Here is a 14,013-nt window from a genome sequence, read left to right on the forward strand (position 1 = left end):
AATTGAAAAAAAAATCTTTATTGCTGGTAAACTGAACTAAAAAAAGTTTAATGTCTGTATCTGTGCATATGGCAAGCATGTAGTACAACTGTATATGAACCAACACACTGGCCTAAATAAGAAGTCATGAGTCAAAATGTATCAGTTAATAGTGCCACTACATCAGAATTCTGCACTGAAATCCATTTTTCAAAAGAGAAAACAGACATGGTCAGTTTCCCAGGAGCCCCCAGTCATGTGACTTGTGTATATCACCCCTACCACCCCCAGCAGCCCATCAGCAGTCTATCAACAGAACAATGGGCAGTTAACCAGATAGCAGCTACCTGACACCTCTGTTTGCATTGCTAAAGGTGTTAAAACCCCTGCTTTTTCCTGCTTGGATGCTATTCTCATATCTACCACTAGGGAGCATGACCTAGGTTGTGGTAAATACAATGGGAATGGGAGAAACAATAGCTGCCTCAAAGCAGTTTCATTGTAAAGTGCTGGCTCCTTCTCAAAGCTCAGAATCAGGCACAATGCACTGCCATGGCTGCCTCCACACCAATATTCCAACTAAAATAAAATACATTGTTGGTTGAAGAATAAAATTTGAAATGGTGAATTGAGTGAATTATTTGCAATGTAAACAGTGTCATTTAAGAAACTTTCTAAATACAATCAATTAAATATTCTGAATCATTTCTAAAATAATCAAGTTTATGTTCACGATCTTGCAGCAGTTGGGTGTCAGATGTTCAATGACAGTAAAGCTGGCCATAGATGTAAAGATTTTTAAAAGATCCGATCATCATCGTGAGACCACGATTATCTCGAAACAATCGTACGAATTGTCCATCAACTAAAAAGACCATTTCAGGTCGATAATTGCCAGGAAAACAAAGGGGAGCTGCCTGCTTGGCCTTGCGAACATATATAGATTGCGCTGGGACCGATAAAGATTTTTTGACCTGGCCGATCAATTTCCTGACAGATGTCGGCTGAAAAATCATAAGATGTTTGATCGTTCGAATCCCACTAACTGCATGATAATTTCGAAGGATTGGTCGGACTTTGGTAAAATCGGTCGTTCGGCGGTCGTTCGGCAAGAAAAATCTTTGCGTCTATGGGGAGCTTTAGATCCAATATATTCCCAGCAGATGTATTGGAGCTCAGTCAGATAACTGATATGAGTACAAACAAAATGCTGCATGAAGACAGAATGAAGAGAAACAGATGCTGAGAGAGGGATAGTGAAGATAAACTTAATTTTTTCAGAAACGGTACAGAATATTTAATTGATTGTATTTAGAAAGTTTCTTATTTCAGTATGCTGAAGCTTATATTACATTTTCATTTTCGCAATAGTTCCCCTTTAATTACAGTATATTCTATTAGTCTCACATTCAGCACTACTGAGGTCAGAAATATAACTTTACAAACATTTTGCACTATATATTTCTTCTACAATAAAAGCACATGAAAGGAATATTTCGGCCTCATGTTTTTATATGGTCATGAAACTCCTCGGTAACTTATAATATCCTTATATTTTACAAGAGGGGGTACTTTATTCACTATATTATAATGTTCCTGTCTCTGGGGTTTCAGTTCGACAGCTCAGTGATTCAGAAGCATCTAAACTGTTACAATTTTCTACATTTAGTTGATACAATTAGTTGATACATTTCTCAGCAGTATCTGTGGAACGTTATGGCAACTATTGTATCAATTCAAACAGCTGCCTTTAATGACTCTCAGAGATTCTGTGTAGCAGAGACAAAGATAACAAATGTATCAACTAAATGTATCAATTTAAAACAGTTAAAGGAGAACTAAACCTTTAATGAAGAAAAACCCCTACCCCCACAGACCCTGCTCCCTTCTCCCCCCAGCCTAGCTGCTACCCCTGGTAAATGCCCCTAACTTTTTACTTACCCCTTGTGCAGATTCAGGGCAACAGACTTCACAGGAGCCATCTTTAGGCACTTCAGTAATTTTCGGGTCTTCGGGTCTTTTCAATTTCAGCGACTTTCGGCGCATGCACAGTTGTCGCGAAACGGAAGACTGCTCCAACTGCGCATGGGCCAATACACCGCTCTCATTCCGAAGATTACCAAAGAGAAGAAGATGGCGCCTGTGAAAGCCGATGTCCTAAATCTGCACCGAGGGGTAAGTAAAGAGTTAGGGGCATTTACCCGGGGTAACACCTAGACTGGGGGGGTGCAGGTAGGGGGGTCTATGAAGTGTTGGGGGGGTAGGGTTTATTTTAATTAAAGGTTGAATTCTCCTTTAAAGAGTTGGCAACCTCCCCTCCCAAAGCTGCTTCAGAAGGTTAAAAATAAAACTTTATTCTTCAATATTAGAAAAACGGTCACTGAAAGAAAATATTTATTTCTGTTGAACGATCTGAAACAAACTGAACAAACGTGTTTGAAGGTGAACAACCCCTTTTTTCTGTTCAGAAAAACAGCTCAATCAATAAAAATAAGCCACTTTCAATGCACATTCTATGCCACTTGCATGCTAGCTATTTTGTCTGGTAAATCTATGTGCCACCTGGAACTGTCGGTTAGTATATTTTCAGCACTTCAATTGGTGAGCTTGGAAAAGGCAAAGGGACCAAAGCAGAGGTCCTTGTTGTCCCTGATTGCTTGCAAGCTTACTCACAATTGGTTACTCATTTAGTGTTCTAATCTGGCGAATAGCCTAGCAAGTTTGAATTTAGTATATTTTCCAGCTAAGGTCAGACACACTGATTCAGCGTTTGGTGAGCAATCAGTCTCTCATGGAAAGCCAACAGAGCAGTCGAACATTTGTTCCCAAGTCTGTCCCAAAAGCACCTGAAGCCTTACGTCCCTATGTGACTAAATCACCAGCACTCACTCAGGAACTACTCGGTAACACCTTACAACTACAGTCACCCTGCATATGTACATCCCAACTGGTATTGGCAATAAGTTCCATAACTGAACTTCCCTTACAGTAAAGAAACCATTTTTATGCCAATGCCTAATTTTTACTTTGTAATAAGCTGCTTATGTTGCACTCCAAAAGGTCTGCATTCAAATTGCAATGTCATATGGAAGTGTACAAAGGCCTTGGGGAGACTGAGACAATAAAAATCACTTGGAGGGCCACGTTGAATCCAAGGCTCCAAAGGGACGGTAACTAAAAGTAGTCAATTAGCTTTATCAGTCAGACGAATAAAAGAAAAAAAAAGGAAACTATTTCATATGATTTTGACCCTGACTTATGGACCTTAACCTCAATAGAGAGGATTTCACTTACATGCCAACTTTAGTGCTGCACAGGGTCCTGATCATGGGTGCTGGATAAGGTACCTTTCTGGTTTTAGTAATGGATGGAGAGGTGTAGGAATGTATACTTTCTCTGCCTGTGTACAAAATGCAGAAGGAAAAAAAACAGATAATCTACATAGTGTACGCTAGTCCTAAATGTCACACAATTTGCCAGCTACCAGCCACTCCCCCTCCCTTATAAACAGGGAAGCTTGTGTAGAGCTCCCTATTGACTTTTGAACAATCCCCTCTTCTCTAAGCATCAGCCTTTAAGCAGCTCGTTCACGGGGGCTTCTCAGTGGACAGGTAATTCATGTTATCAGCTCCTCTGATGTTCTGTGGGACAGGAAGTGCTGAAGCGAAGTTGGTTTAATCTTGTTTATTGCCAGAAATAACAGAAACCATTGGCTGATTTATTTTTCCCATGAGCATTCAAATTGCCTTCCTTTTTGGCATTTTAGGGATGCCTGGTAGGGGAATGACACAGACATATCAAAGTCCATTCATGAGGTGGCTTGACAGAATTCTGAACACTGCACCCTCACCAGACTAAAGAGATGATGGCTGCACCCAGGGCCGGATTTACATAGTGGGCACCCCTAGGCCCACTGCCATTTAGCACCCCTTTCCCTTCCAGGCAGACAGTAGCAATGGGGATTGGCACAAGGGAAATTTAAAAAAAAGATTATATCACCAGCGCATCCCCTGTGTTTTTGAACCAATGTGGGTGTGGTTGGGCAGCATGCCTAGGTGGCCTTTCCACAAATCCGGGCCTGGCTGCACCCCTCTCTATTTAGTGTGTGCCACAGGTGACTGGTGGGCAGTATCCCTATTGAGCCCACCCAGATGAATAGCACAGATGTCAACATGCAGCCAGAGGGACAGCACTACTCTATACAGTCAGTCAGTGAGTAGTTTACCCTCTGAAGTTCTGTATAAATTACTGGCATGAGAAGGCTTAAGTTTATAAGCCAAGGTTATTCAGGTTAACCCTGAATGCTTTAGTAATCTGTGATTATTATTAATTGTAATAGTATCTGTATGACAGGTCAGGGCAAATGCTTGCAGCTCAGTACTGCTCTTCCAGTTTTTTTTATAACACAGACAGCCTGTCTGTAGCAGAACTACAACTCCCAGAATTCCTGCGCCAACTGCATTGGAACAGCCAATACTATTGCACCAGTGTCATCCATATACAGCGCTGCACCCCTCCAGCTAACACATGGGTTACGAGCTTTTTCTGCAACCTGGAAACTCTGCCCCTGGACACTAATTCACAGTCGCTGGTCCGCCCATCTTGTGACATTCCCTAGCAACTCTAGGTGAGCAGGAAGCGGCCAAATCTCTGCACAGGGGTTTCAGTTTTGCCCTGATATATTCCATCAAACTCCTGAGTTTACAGCTGATATCCCCCCTCTTCCTGCAGCTCACAAGATACCAACAATATATCACTGGTGAATATATATGACCGTGAAACTCCCAGCTGCACTCCCTGACAACCAGGCTGCTGACAGCTGAAGAGCTGCATATCCTTATTGTTACCGAAATATATTGACAGGTTTTTATGGCAATGGTTATTTGCAATTTATTGGTATCAATCTATTATGGGGTTAAACAAAAATTCCTTATTGCCTGACTGATGGGTCAGACCCAGCCCCCCCCCCAGCAATGGGTCAGTCCACCCCCCCCAGCAAATGGGTCAGTCCAGTTACTTCTTTGACTGGAAAGGTGAGAAAATTCATCCGCAGGCATTTGGTGGCTACAGCGACGGGCGCTAAAGTTACAAAGCGGCATCAGCCCGATACAACTTCCCAGTTCAGTATCACAGGGGAGAAACTTTTAAAACCGGTCTTTCAACATCAAGCCGAAAATCACTTACCACTGATTGTGTAAAAGCTGTAGTTATTGGGAATGAGCGTCACGCACTGGAGCCCGTGTCCCTCACCCTACGGCTGTCTCGGATGGTTTCATCCGGTGCCTCCTCCCTTCTGCTTTCCGTGGTATGAGCCTTTCTGAGAGAGTGAGAGTAGTGCAAAGGCACGTCCCACCCGGCTATTAACCCTCGCTGCTCCGAGTCAGTGCTGGGGCTGTGCTCATAAGTTGAGTCAATGAGGAGAGCAGGGCTGGAACTAGGGGTAGGCAGAAGAGGCACGTGCCTAGGGCGCAAAGCTTGGGGGCGCCAGGCAAGTACCTCATATGCAGCCTGTTCGGTGTTACCTCAGTGAAAAGTGGGTGGGTTCTCTGAAGTCAAAGTGCTTTGCGCATGAACGCATTCGGCTACGCACGTGCTTCCTTGCTTGCGCACACCCGTACTTGTTTGCGCACTTCTGCGGCAGGGGCCGAAGTTGCCAGCCGGGTTGCCTACAGTATAGCGCCTGGCACTGGAGGAGAGTTAATGTGCACACTTGTCTCTCCCATACTTGTGGCAGTTGCTGGTCCCTATACAGAGAGAATTGCGCCTAAACATTGCTGCTACTGACTGCGCCATCTTGTAAGGCCAAACAACTGCATATTCACATGGCCACTTAAAGGGATTATTCACCTTGAATTAACATTTGGGGGCAGATTCATCAAGGGTCGAAGTGAATTTTCAAAGTAAAAAAATTCAAAGTAATTTTTTGGATACTTCGACCATCGAATAGGATACTATTCAAATTCGATTAGCATCTATTTCCTCTATAGTCATGCCCCTGCAAGTGGCGGTGGTGGGCCAGTTTGCATTGATCAATCATTTTGCTCAATCATCAGATAACACGTGCAAAATATTTCGCTAGGGACCATATACACAGGGAAAGGTCAATGCTCCTAGGGTGCCCTGAGTCAATTTCTTTATTGTGTAAATGAAAGGAGCTTCCACACGGACAGTCCTAGAACAGTGAAACTCTCGCAAGGGATGTCTAGTACAGTATATACATACTATGTACAGTGTATACATAGATCTGTCATGCAAGGACCAAACATGGAGCATCTTCAATTTTCCTGTTCGCCTTGTTTAGCTCTAGGGATGTAGCGAACGTCGGAAAAAAAGTTCGCGAACATATTCGCGAACTTGCGCAAAAACGCGAGCGGTTCGCGAACGGTTCGCGAACCCCATAGACTTCAATGGGAAGGCGAACTTTAACATCTAGAAAAGACATTTCTGGCCAGAAAAATGATTTTAAAGTTGTTTAAAGGGTGCAACGACCTGGACAGTGGCATGCCAGAGGGGGATCAAGGGCAAAAATGTATCTGAAAAATCTGCCTGTGTGTGCTTGGAAGAGATAGTGTAGGGGGAGAGCTGTTAGTGATTTCAGGGACAGATGATAGTAAGTTTGCTGGCTAGTAATCTGCTTGATACTGCTCTGTATTGGAGGGACAGAAGTCTGCAGGGATTTGAGGGACATTTTAGCTTAGGTAGCTTTGCTGGCTAGTAATCTACTGTTCTCTTTAAACAACTGCCATACGTTGACCTTGTAGGCATTGTTTGCCCAGTTTTTTTGGACGCAGCCACTGAAGCACAGTTGCCAGAAAAAATATGCCATATAAATGCTGAAAATAGTCATTTTTCGCCATACGTTGACCTTGTAGACATTGTTTGCCCAGTTTTTTTGGACGCAGCCACTGAAGCACAGTTGCCAGAAAAATTATGCCATATAAATGCTGAAAATATAAATTTTTTTGGTTGCAGCCACTGAAGCACAGAGGCCAGAAAAATTATGCCATATAAATGCAGAAAATATGCATTTATTTGGTCGCAGCCACTGAAGCACAGTTGCCAGAAAAAATATGCCATATAAATGCTGAAAATAGTCATTTTTTGCCATACGTTGACCTTGTAGGCATTGTTTGCCCAGTTTTTTTGGTCGCAGCCACTGAAGCACAGTTGCCAGAAAAAATATGCCATATAAATGCTGAAAATAGTAATTTTTTGCCATATACGTTGAGTCAACGTATGGCAAAAAATGACTATTTTCAGCATTTATATGGCATATTTTTTCTGGCCTCTGTGCTTCAGTGGCTGCGGCCAAAAAACTGGGCAAACAATGCCTACAAGGTCAACGTATACACTACTACAGCGGTGGATACGGATTACGTAAAATATATGAATGCTGCTTGAAAAAAGTCACTCCGGTGTTTTTTCTGGAGACGGTAATATTATGGATATTTAGACAGAATGGGAACAAGGTCACACAGCTCGATGGCGGGTTGAAGAAAACAGTGTGCAAATAATGCCTACAGGGCAAATAATGCCTAAAAGGTCAACTTATACACTACTACAGCGGTAGTAAAATAAAAAAAAGTAAAATAAAAAAAAAATGAATATTAAAAAAAAAAATTAAAGTTGGTGCTGCTGAACTACTAGGAGCAGCAGATTAGCACACCAGTCCCACTCCCCAACACTGCTAGACTAATAGCACTGGGCTCTTATAGTAGTAGTAGTAGTAGTAGTAGTAAAACAACAAAAAAAATAAATAAAAGCAGTCCTTACAAGGACTACTGTTATTGCAGCAGTCAGCAGATGAGATCAGAAGCAGGACAGCTGCCCACTGCAGCTACATACAGAGCACTGCAGTAGAAGGTAGATTACTAGCCAGCAAAGCTACCTAAGCTAAAATGTCCCTCAAACCCCTGCAGACTTCTGTCCCTCCAATAACAGAGCAGTATCAAAACGATTACTAGCCAGCAAACTTTCAAACTGTCCCTGAAATCACTAACAGGCAGCAGCTCTCTCCCTACACTATCTCTTCAGCACACACAGGCAGAGTGAAAAAACGCTGCAGGGCTTCGGTTTTTATAGGGAAGGGGAGTGGTCCAGGGGAGAGCTTCCTGATTGGCTGCCATGTACCTGCTGGTCTGGGGTGAGAGGGCAAAAAAAAGCGCCAACAATGGCGAACCCAAAATGGCGAACGTCGCGCGACGTTCGCGAACTTCCGGCGAGCGCGAACACCCGATGTTCGCGCGAACAAGTTCGCCGGCGAACAGTTCGCGACATCTCTATTTAGCTCAAGAACTAATAAATAACAGATTTTTCCTGATTAGAACAGTAGCTAGAAAGTGTGTTTGGCACAGGTCCTATTAATTGCACTTGTGTTGAACAAGGAGGTGGATTTCCTTATTAAAGCTTTTGCTATAAACCTTTATATGAAATCACCTGTTGCTCTGAGTTATAGCAATAGCCATTGCTCACAAACCTCCACGTGGTGTCTAATATCTATTAAAGGTGATCAAATATGGGTTGATAAAAGCTACTCAGGCCCTGACTGGCAATCTGTGGATTCTGGCAAATGCCAGAGGGGCTGCTGTAAGTTGCCATAGACAGTCACTCACTAAATATTGGGCTGATGGGGGGCTATTTGGGCTGATGTGTGGCCTGTTTGGACCTCTGTGTACCTGAAATGTCAGGGCCCTATTTTGAATCTCAGTCCAGACCTGAAGCTGCTGACAGTCCTTTCAGAGTTGGTAGCTCAAGCATAGAGCCCATACGAGGGTCTGGCCCTTTTCAGTGAGGATCAAACATGTCTCAGTAGGCCCACTGTACGATTTATTTATTTTCACCTTGAACAAGAATGGGGTCAACCCATTTTGGCCACTTGTGTGGGAAGCCAAATCTGGCAGAGATCTGCTCATTTGGTGACGTTGCCAAATTAGTCTAGAGTCTAACTCTATCTTAACAGAAACAAAAACTGGGGATACAATATCTTATATCAGTTTCATGACATTTCCTTATGTTGTTAAGCATTACTGTTATAAAAATTGCAAGATCTCGCAGCCCTTATATATCTGACAGCTAAATCACTAGCAACTAGTTTGTATTGGCCAACACAAAGCACTTTAAATAGAAAGCAAACCAACTGTGTATTCTTTTATCAGTTATTTCTGACCAAACCCTGGCACCGCCATTCTATAGAAATCTATTCTTGATCCCCATTGATTTAGTCAAAGCACAAGTGGAAAGCAAACTATGAGATACTTAAAAAAAAATACAGATAAAAGCAATTAGGGCATGGCCATATCATAAAGCGTTTATACACACGGAGGAAAGCTAGCTCAAGAAAGGGTTTGTAGCTCTATAAAGTATAGATACATTTATCCTTGAAGCACCTGATGTAACATGCCTAGGGCAGCAGCTTTTGGGGGTGCACAGGCAGGTGCTTATATAGTAAATAAAAAAAGCAAACCCCACCCACCCTGCTGTGGCTAAATACATCTCCTCGTCTACTCTACTTCTCAGCACTTTACATGTGTATTTATTTGTACTTGTGATCAGTCCTTCTGTCTATTTTGTGTGTTCAGCGCTTACTTCTCATTTGTGTTAAATGTGTCCTTCGTTATTAGCTGGGGAAATAGATGCACTATATAAAACACATGCAGAGTTTACAGTTATTTCACTCGCGCATGCACCAGCAAGTGGTAATGTCATATACTGCAATGTTTCCTGTCAGTGCAAATGATTATATAATGAGGCCCGTCATTCCACTCTGACCTTTCCCAGCCATTTAAGGGTAAATCGTCCAAAGGGAACAAAGAATTCTTGCAGTCTGCTGCCCCTTAATGAGGACATAAAATGCTCAGATATTCAAAGATCTGAAACTTCTTTTATATTAGGTCAATGTTAGTGGTTGGTCCTTGGGGGATTTTAATGCTCTGACTAACAGCAAGTTCTCTTTTTCTCTGCTGTCCACCAAAAGGGCCAAACCCTGACTCCTCCACAGAAACTGACCTCAAATGTGCACTTTTCTGAATGTAATTGTAAAGCCTTATTAGTCAGGTGTAATAAAGGGGTGACAGGGGTGTAATAAAGGGGTGACAGCTGCTGTTATCTCTCATCTTCACTCAATATGGCAAGGCAGCATGACAGCACAATGTAAGAAATAAAGATGGGAGGACTCACACTTGGAAGTCTGTAGTTGAAGACCGGCATAGCTGTAGACTGATCAAACATGCTATAAAATACCAGACCACAATAATACACTGTAGTAGTTCTTGGGAAATTAGACCAAAATAGATAGGCAATAATATCTCTCCCACATAGCATTGAAGATTTGCAGAGCAAATGGCCTGCTTTTGTCATTTTACATTCAAATGGGGGGTATTCTGTCAGTACCCAGTAATAATTCCCAATAGCTTTCTATTTTTGCCCATAATATACCTCAAATTGCAATGCCTGTTCCACTGTACAATAATTATTATGAATACCTATACGTTATTAGTGTTCATTAATGTACTGCACTGCCACATTGGTGGAAATCCCAAAGGCTGGCCATGCTTTACTGAGTATTTGTTAATGCAAATATTGGACAGAGAATAAGCTGCAGGGCATTATTTGACTACCTTATCCTTTTTATGTCTTTGGTGACACAAAGTCCCAGTACATTTCCACTTTCTATAATGAAAAAGGGAAGCACTAAAGTGAGAAGCAACATTTATTTTCAAACAGTTTCTCATTCAACATTTTGCGTATACATGGTAGTTCTACTTTTACTTTGTGTCCAGTCTACACTGATATTACTTACTCATTCACTTCCACCAGTGTGCATGAACAGAAAGACACAGCATAAAAGGCACGTTCTATAAAATGGGCAAGCTGTGCTATAAAACAGCACAGAGGCCTGTACAAAGTTTATAAATGCCTTTATTTTCCAGTTCAGCATTCCTTTTTTTTCAGCTGCTTTAAAGAAAAACATGTTGTTAAAACAGTTTTTTTGTAAAATAATGAAAGGAAATGTAATTCTAAGCAGCCATCATTCTACATAAATTTATGTTTTCAATAAAGTTATTTTTATAGACTTAGGTCTGCTCTTCTTCTTCCCCCTGGTTTGTGGTGGGCCCTCTAGTTGAGAGAACAGGCAGCAATGCCTCCTATATCTACCCTGCTAACCTAGCCTGTACTTTGAACTTCTAACACCTTGGGTGCTTAAAGGAGAACTAAAGCTAATCTAAATAAGTAGGGCAGAAATGTTGTTCATTATATTTTGGGCTTCTGTACCAGCTAAAGGCAACCACAACCCTTTAGCAGTAAAGATCGGTGCCTCCAAAGATGCCCCAGTAGTTCCCCATCTTCTTTTCTGCTGATTCACTGCACATGCTACAGTGCAACTGTCACAATATATGGCAATTATGATCTGATCGTTGGCCTCAAGGTGGGCATATCGGTAAAGGACCTGCTCATTTGGCAACCTCACCAATCAAGCAGATCTTATAATGTCTTGCCAGCTTAACTTATCCCTTTTTACTTATCCAGTAGTTGTTTTCTGCAATAGAAAAGAGAAGCAATATTTAATAGTTCTGTTAAATTGAATCTCATTTGCTAGTGTATACAAGTGGGTCAGATTCAGTTCAGAAAACCTAATTTGAGTTAAAAATAGCTGTACTTATCTCATGAAGTTAATTTTCAAGTCAAGTCAAGTGGATTTTATTGTCATTTCAGCATATACAGTAAATACAGTACATAGTAGAAACGAAATGACGTTCCTCAAGAACCCCCCAGTGCTATACAACGATCATGTGCAGGGTGGGTGCTATCCCTGACAATGCTGCTAGCCTTCTGGAGACAACGGGTGTGGTAAATATCCATAATGGCAGGAAGCGAGACCCCGATGATCTTTTCCGCTGTCCTCACCACCCGCTGCAGGATCTTGCGATCTGATACAGAGCAGTTTCCATACCAGGTAATGATGCAGCTGCATAAAATGCTTTCTTAGTCTAATGGTGCAGAATTTGTAGATATTTCTCTTCATTTACTTAATTGTGGCCCATTATATTCAAGAGTAGGCAAGTGTTCTATTCTGACAAAGGTCTGCAAAATGCTACTCAATGCCAATGTATTAGGAAAGAATAATTACTGTAGTTCAGTGCAAATTGCATTCCATAATTTATTAGCATATAGCGTCACTTGCAGAGCCTATTCACACTACCCCTGCAGGGGCCGCATGAAGTCAGGTGCTTGTCTTGCCTCGCTGCAATTATTCCCCTTGTCTCCGCTCATGTTAATTATGAAAAATCTCAGTGGGTGATTGTTTTGGATCATTTCTCATAAATATCAATCAGCATCACCTTTAAAGATAGCACATCCGTTTCATAAAAGATTCATAATGTTCCAAAGGGCATGTTGTATACTAACAGTCTGCATTGTTATGGTAAGCCATTCATTATTTTACGCAGACTGATCAGAGACTACAAGAGCCCCTATCTATATTATCAAGTAGCACAATTGCTTTATACATTTTACTGAAACTCAGTTTTGCATATGTTTTGGTTTTCAGCAAAAAAAAAAAAAAGAAATTTCAAATAAGAACCAGACTACAGAGCCCATTGAGCCAACACCATGACTCACAGCTCCCCCCTCACTTGCTCCCTCTCATTCCCCTTCCTCTGGTAAAATTAGCAAGGGTAGCTTGATTTCAAGTTTTTAATATAAAGAAGATGTACTTCTGCATTTGGAAAAAGAGAACGGAAGCAATTTAATTATTTCTCTGTATTTGCAATTTCAGTTATGCTATGTATTATTTCACTAAACAGATCTACATTAAAATTATATAGGCCTTAGACAAAATACTGGTACAGGTATAGGACCTGTTATCCAGATGTTCGGGACCTGGGGTTTTCCAGATAACAGATTTTTCTGTAATGTGGATCCTTTTAAGTCTACTAGAAAATCATGTAAACATTAAGGGGGTTATTTATCAAGGTTTGAATATCCGAACTTTGAATAATCCGTAGTTTTCGGAGCAAGAAAAAATACTACAAATTATTCGAGATTTATTAAAGTCCGATGGTTTGAAAACTCAGAATCCGAAAACCCGACATCTCAAAGCTCTCGGGGTCTTGTATTAGTCAATGGGGAAGGTCCCAGTGTCTGCGCTGCTGTCAGTACCAATATTCAATGATTTTGGGGATTTTGGCCCAAAAAGTCAGAAAACGATGATAAATTTGTAGTATTTGCGGAAAAGAATGAAAAATTCGTACTTTTCGGGCAATGGTCCGAAGTTTGCCCGAACGTATTTTTTTGAATGATAAATAAGGTCAATTCGGGAATTCGGAGTTGGTCAGATTTTTATCTTAGAAATGCTGAGATAAATTTGGACCTTGATAAATAACCCCCTTATAAAGCCAATAGGCTGGTTTAAGGATTAATTACATCTTAGTTTGGATCAAGTACAAGGTACTGTTTTATTATTACAGAGAAGAAGGAAATCATTTTGATGAAAATTTGGATTATTTGGATAAAATTGAGTCTATGAGAGACGACCTTGAAATCTGGAATGGTATGAGTCAGACTGCCCAAGTAAAACCTGGACATGGGTGGACCATACTAGTACTCAGGAAAATAATCAAAGCTTTTAAAGATTTTATCTGGGTGTTTATGAAGCCACTCTAGAATTAGTCTACCAGTGTACATAGAGTCAGTGTTGGGTAAGGCTACCACCTGGCTGGTATTTCTCTGGCCTTTCCAGTAAAATACCAGCCAAAGCTGTTACAAATTTAACAGCAATGTAATTACTCGCCTAATTATTGCACCCTGGTCTGCCCCTGATCCCTCCCTCCCCACTCTCCTTTTATTTCCCCAGACCCTGTCTGCTAATCAGACCCACTCATGAGTCTCCATTTTAGTAAAGAAAAAAAACTTTCTTTGAAACTGGCAAGTCTGCAACGTTGGTCACATTCCTTCTGCATTATACCAATGTCCCCGCCGCTGCAGGTGTGGAATTACTGACACATGGAAATACCCCACTTGTGAAAATATACAAAA

At 41.4% G+C, this 14,013-nt stretch overlaps 1 protein-coding gene across 1 annotated transcript in view; it reads right to left on the bottom strand.

Moving 5' to 3' along the window:
* Positions 1-5,560, bottom strand: part of fes.S (FES proto-oncogene, tyrosine kinase S homeolog) — a 52,761-nt gene extending 47,201 nt beyond the window's left edge. The window contains exon 1 of the mRNA XM_041588254.1: positions 5,164-5,560. The gene's annotated coding sequence lies outside the window, so the exon portion shown is untranslated. The remainder of the gene's footprint in view (positions 1-5,163) is intronic.
* Between the last annotated feature and the right edge of the window lie 8,453 nt (positions 5,561-14,013).

This window comes from Xenopus laevis, chromosome 3S (assembly GCF_017654675.1).
Source record: "Xenopus laevis strain J_2021 chromosome 3S, Xenopus_laevis_v10.1, whole genome shotgun sequence".
In the NCBI taxonomy this organism is placed as follows: Eukaryota; Metazoa; Chordata; class Amphibia; order Anura; family Pipidae; genus Xenopus; species Xenopus laevis.